Source organism: Eptesicus fuscus, chromosome 18 (genome assembly GCF_027574615.1).
Source record: "Eptesicus fuscus isolate TK198812 chromosome 18, DD_ASM_mEF_20220401, whole genome shotgun sequence".
Taxonomy (NCBI): Eukaryota; Metazoa; Chordata; class Mammalia; order Chiroptera; family Vespertilionidae; genus Eptesicus; species Eptesicus fuscus.
In genome coordinates, this window is record NC_072490.1 from 31,494,894 (window position 1) to 31,500,893 (window position 6,000).

The window sequence follows — 6,000 nt, forward strand, 5'->3', positions numbered from 1 at the left end:
AATGACCAAAAAAGCATTATAAAAGTTACATAAAAGAAGGCCTGATGGGAGAATTAAGAAGCAAAGCAGTCTTTGATACTAAATCTCTGATAGGATTCATGCCATAAACACCTATTTCTGATCTTTAAAGTGAACATTTGAAAGTCAATAATTTAAAGTCAGACTCCTATACTAATTCATGTAACAGGCATTCTGTCCTAATGATCTCCTGCTCATAGAGAAACATCTAGCCTTTTCAAGTTTGCTCTTTACCTGGCCTGCTGTGATTACTTTACTGACACTGACCTTCAGTCTCTCCATATATGTAACTTATTGGGCCCGAATGGGGTTTGTTTACATCACTTGTTTTCATCATTTTCCCCCCACCAAGTGCAAACCCATTTCAGCGAGCAGATTGGCTGCCAACAGAGCTCTGATGGCTGTGGTTAGTATGCAATTAGGCTGACAGGGTTGGTCAGTCTTGCTCCATACTCCACTCTTCTGAACACTGTGACTAGGTGGGAAGGACCGGAATCAAGGTATTAAACCCCCACACATCTGCCTTTAATATGTTCCAACACTCCCACCTGGCTGTGTCCTGCATTGACAGTTCCTTTTATAAGAGGAAGCAAGGGAGGGAGTGCTGATGGGAGGGCGAAGGCAGGAAGAAAGATGAGCTCTCATTTAAAACCATCTTCGGAGCGCTGGATAGTTCCAGGTTGACGAAGGACACATTTACTCCTCAGAACCCACAGGCCTTGTGGGTTTCTGCACAGTGATGCCAGTTCCCTTCCTTTGCTTCAGGGAAGACGGCAGCTCATCTCTGGTAATGAGGCCTACATCTGAGACTGGTGGGGATCAAAGATGCCTTTTGTCAACAGCTCTGGCCAAACAAATAAAATAACTCTCTAATAATATTCGGTCACGGAAAGAGAATGTTTCTTGGAGCTGTTGGGGTCACATCTTATTTAAAACCAGCCTTTTAGTGTTATTTTCTCCTTGTTCTCAGTGGAACTGAATGGGCTTGAAGGCAGGTGTGCTACCCCTCTGGAGGCTGCAGGTTGCTCACGAGGGATGGCGCTGGAATGGCACAGCCCTGCATGCGGACAGGTGTTCCCGCCCTCTGTCAGCTTTGCCCTTCTCTCCTCTCAAATGGCAGGTCACTAGCTACAACAGAATAAAACCTATACTGACCCCGTGTGCCCAGAGGTACCAAAGAAGGAGAAAATAAACAGGTTCCCAGGTGGACCCTTGTCACCCAGGAGAAGGCTCCAGCACCCACTGCATCAGAGCCACCCCCAGAGAAGGTCATTCCAGGGCAATTGGAGACAGGCATGCCTGGCAAGGTGCCCACTGGGACTATAGGAAGGCAGCAGCTCCAGGGATTCCAGCTTTTTAGGGGCAACTCTGGCTGGAGGCAGGGATAGCAGGGAGGCAGACATGCAAATCAGATTTTCACTGGGCAGGTGGCCAGCTGCAAAAAGGGCACTCCTGGGTAATAAGAGCAGACAGCTCTCACTTCCAGAAGACACTGCCAACTTCATTGAAGGCACTATCACCCAAAAACCCATCACTGAGAACCTTAGATTTCCCTGGAGCTGATTTCTCCAGGTCCGTACTAGCAGCAGAATGCCTTTCCATTCCCAGTTCCTAGATTGGCACTGTGGGTCTATGTGCACGGGAGAGACAATGATGAGAGAACCACGAGTCCACCGTGGTTTGTTAAACACCACCACGCAGCACTGCGCGGCTAAAACACTGGGGCTGGAGCTGCCATCCCGGGGTCCGCCCTGCAAAATGGGATCTGTCTGTCTTCACCAGGGAACTATGATAAACGAGCTAAGACAGACACTGGTCAGGACAAGCCACTTTATTTAAGAGCTTCGACAGCCTAAAGTGGTTTAACATAGATGCATGAAAGATTTATCTGGATGATAAAATATCTAAACTTGAAAGGCACATACGTTATAATTTTGCAGGGTTTTTTTTTTTCCTTTTAAGATTTCACAGAGTCAAGCGCTTTGGGTAATGAATGAAATGCACATAAAGTTGACTTCATTTCACACAACCTTGTCTGGTTAGTGTCTGCCGAGAGCCTTTCCTTCCCGATGGGATGGAGTTCAGAATCAAGGCCCACCCATCGGTTTCTGTGGCCTTCCATCCCCGTGGAGAGCACTGGGAGGATTAATAAATAGAAGAGCAGCTATTACTGATGGAGCACCTACTATACCGTGTGCTGTGCATTAAGACTAGCACTTCATATACTTACATATGAGCATTACTCAATACTCATAAAAGCCCTATGAGATAGGTACAGCGATTCCCATTTTACAGATGTCCAAAGTGAGCTTTCGAGAGCTTCTGTGACACACATGAGGTCACACAGGTAATTTTATCTGACTCCAGAGCTGGGGTGTTCACCACTAAGCTACAACATAAATGAAAATGCTTGGCCCTTAGCAAGTGCTCAAAAACACTGGTTATCTTTCCCTATCTTCATACTCCTTTCTTTTAATAGCACACTTAGATGGTTGCCTTGCAGGTTTTTGTCCATTCATTCATTCATTCATTCATTATGGGCTCAGTACCCTGCTGGATTTAGTACTGACTCTAAGCTCCTGGACCAGTTTCAGGCAATTAACACATGAAGGTGAGGGTCAGCATGGGGGTGGGTGTCAGGGGCAGCCCCTCACAGGAGACCCATACCCAGCTGTGGATTAGCGACACAACCAGAATAAGACAATTTTGGATCTTTTTCAACCCTAGTTTTCTCCCATGACTTGGCTGTTTTCTTTGGCCTGAGCTTTTAGGCCTTCTGACAGTGTGACTGCCGAGGAGGCCCTTTATCATGCGGAACACCCCTTTTCTCCACACAGGGCTGATGCTTTCTGGTAAAACCACTGCAACAGATAACCCGACTCCGCTGCTAATCACCATGCACAGTCCCTCAGAGCTAACCCCTCACCCCCACATCTTGCCCTCTGCCTGCCTCATCTCACCAGTTTTTGCCCAGAATAAAGAGTGATGATAATAGCAGTACTAGTAACTACCTACATATTGGGCACTGCTGTCTGTATTTTAGATACATTAACTCATTAGATCCCATAATAACCCTCTGAAGTAGGTACTATTATTATTCCTATCTTAGTACATTTAGGGGAGGAGGGTAGAAGTTAATATTTCTTTAGGGCAAACTATATGCCAAGCGCTGTGTTCAGCTTGCACAATTACACCATAAGTGACCCGTGCAGGGTCACTCACAGAGCTGAGAAGTAACGAACATGAATTTGAACCCACATCTGTGACTGCCAAGCCTAGAGCTCCCTTTCTTCTCTCCCAGTCTGGCTCTGACATGGTCTGCGAGGGAAAACAAAGTTTACCCTCTCTCCCTCTCCCTCCAGCACCCTTCTGCTAATATCTCTTGTTTTGTTGTTGTTTTTTTACCCCCACCTACAAATGGCACCCCCCACCTACAAACAGCACCAGACTCCTCTAAACTGTGCTCCCCCACTCTCTGAGCCTCCCAGCCACTTTTCATGGAGCAAATCCAGAGTCTACACCAGGGGTCCTCAAACTTTTTAAACAGGGGGCCAGTTCACTGTTCCTCAGACCGTTGGAAGGCCGGACTATAGTTTAAAAAACAAAAACAAACTATGAACAAATTCCTATGCACACTGCACATATCTTATTTTGAAGTAAAAAAAAAACAAAACGGCAAAAACACCCGGCGGGCCGGATAAATGTCCTCGGCGGGCCGCATGTGGCCCGTGGGCCGTAGTTTGAGGACGCCTGGTCTACACCAACAGTGTCACAGAGTCAAAGAAGGAATTGGGATCATTTAAGCCAACAAAACACACCAAACAGCAGGTGTTTCCTGAAGCCCAAATCTCTCTCCTAAATCCCTGGAGTTTTAAGATCTCAGGGGGCCTCAGCGAGGAGATTTTTGGACAGTTTTAGAGGGTGACACTACCAATAAAAGGAAGTAACTGATGCTCAGTGGAGGAGTGTGAGCCTTCTGTCGGGGGAGGGGGGCGCTCATGCAGCTGGCAGTAACCCGGTGAGTCTTTCTGGGAACTGGGTACCTGGCTGGAAGCCGAGGGGCTTTCCTGGGCAAGGCCAGAGGGTCAGACCCCCTCCTCTGGGCTCCTAGAGACCCATCCCTGCGGGCTGGAGCTGTTTGCCTCCCCGGGCCCACCCCAGCTGAGCTCCAGGAGGGCAGGGCCCTGTCCGATGACTCTTTCAATCCTGAGAGCCAGGGTACCCTGGGCACCAGTTGCACGTTTCCAGAACGAATGACCAAAGCAGTCATCGTTTTAGAGAACAGGCTGTTTGAGAGCCTCAGACGAGGAAACAGGACTCAAGGAAAGGGGGTGGGGGTGGGCGGGGGGGCGTGAGGCACACACTATTTATGAGGATCACCATCCTGCTCCATCCAGAAAGGTCCTCCCGGGCCTTCACTGCCTGCGCACCTGGAGCACTGCCAAGTCACCTACATACACCCTCCACCTTCAGGGAGTGGGAAGACTCCCATTTTACAGAGGAACCTCCTTTCCCCCCCAGTTCTGTGCACACCAGCCCCACCGACTTTCCTGTTTCCTCAAGTGGGTCACATTCTCTCCCGACAAAATGTGTGTGCTCTGCTGTCCTCCACCCCGGAACCCTTTGCTTCCTATGGAAGTTGGAACCCCAGCGTCCTCCGCAGACGGGGACCACCTGTGGAATGCTCTCGCAGCACCACCCCACGGAGCACTTTCTGTCTTCCCACCAGCCTGTGAGCTCCGCGCGGCGCGCACCACGGTCCTCTGCCCACAGCCGCGTCCCCGACACGCGGGCCAGCGGCGGGCCCTCGGGGCACACGGTGAGCCTTAGTGGGGGGCCCTTCTGTGTATCGGCTGAGTGCACGAGCGCCGACGGCGGGATGGATTCGAACTCACGTCTGCCGACCTCGGGTCAAAACCGCGGGAGTAACGGGGGTCGGCTGACAAGGCCGAGGCGGGAACGCGCTGCGAGGCTCTGCACCCCGCCGCCACCTGTCGCCCTGGCGTCCGAGTCCGGGCGGGCGCCCGCGAGGGCACCGGCGGGCTGACAGGGCGGCCGGGGTGCGCTTACCTGCGTCCCGCGGCTCCTCAGGGGAACTTCCGGGACGGGGACTTGGGAGGCAGAACCGGGGCAGTGCCCGCGGGGCCCGCACCCACGCCCCCGGGAGGGGACAGCCTCGGGCGCGGAGTGCAAAGCCCCCTTCAGTGGGGCAACCCCCGGACGCGCCCGCTACGACCCCGCGCTGGGGGCGGGTCTCAAGCGGCCTTGACCCCCGCGCTCCGCGGGCTCCCCCTGTGGGCGGAGTCACAGGAAACTTAGCTCTTCGCCCCGCCCCCTCCCTGGAATGGGAACCAGGGTTCTGTGCCCCGCCCCAAGCCCCGCCCACTCGCCCCGCCCCCTCCCCGGAATGGGAACCGGAGACCGGGTTCTGTGCCCGGCCCCAAGCCCCGCCCACTCGCCCCGCCCCCTCCCTGCCCCCACCCCCTGACAATTGTGTAGCGTGCGTGTTTATTTGCTTTTTATTTTCCTGTTTTGTATTGCGTTTTATTTCTTAAGTCATTTAATTTCACTTTAATTTTTAAAGATCAAATTAAAAATATATATCAAAGTAATGCAAGAGCAGCACTTTTTACAAAATAAAATGGTCCAAATGTTCCTAAAATGAAAGCAACAGGCCCCTCTCTCTCTTGCTCCCCACACACAGCCCTTTATATCAGTTCCTCCATTTAGTTCTTCTGGTGGTCACCCCTTGTCGCTACAAAAATAAGCTTACATAGCGATATTTTGATTTATCTATTGACTTTCTGCCATGTTAGATGAGGATTTACTCTCTTACTGTGCCCTTGCCTCCCTTCTCCTGACAAATTTACACCTTCATTCCCAAGTTCTGCCCGGGTGAGCTCTGAGACCTCAAACCAAGAGTGGATGAAGGTTTTGGGGACATGAAGCTTATAGAATTGCAGGGGAAGGTAGAAAGAAAGG

The 6,000-nt window shown here is 51.2% G+C and overlaps 1 protein-coding gene across 2 annotated transcripts in view; it reads right to left on the reverse strand.

The window, feature by feature from the left end:
* NMNAT3 (nicotinamide nucleotide adenylyltransferase 3) overlaps positions 1–5,305 on the reverse strand; it is an 82,681-nt gene extending 77,376 nt beyond the window's left edge. For both annotated transcript variants that reach the window (XM_008152614.3, XM_054729623.1), the window contains exon 1: positions 5,089–5,305. The gene's annotated coding sequence lies outside the window, so the exon portion shown is untranslated. The remainder of the gene's footprint in view (positions 1–5,088) is intronic.
* Positions 5,306–6,000: the final 695 nt, after the last annotated feature.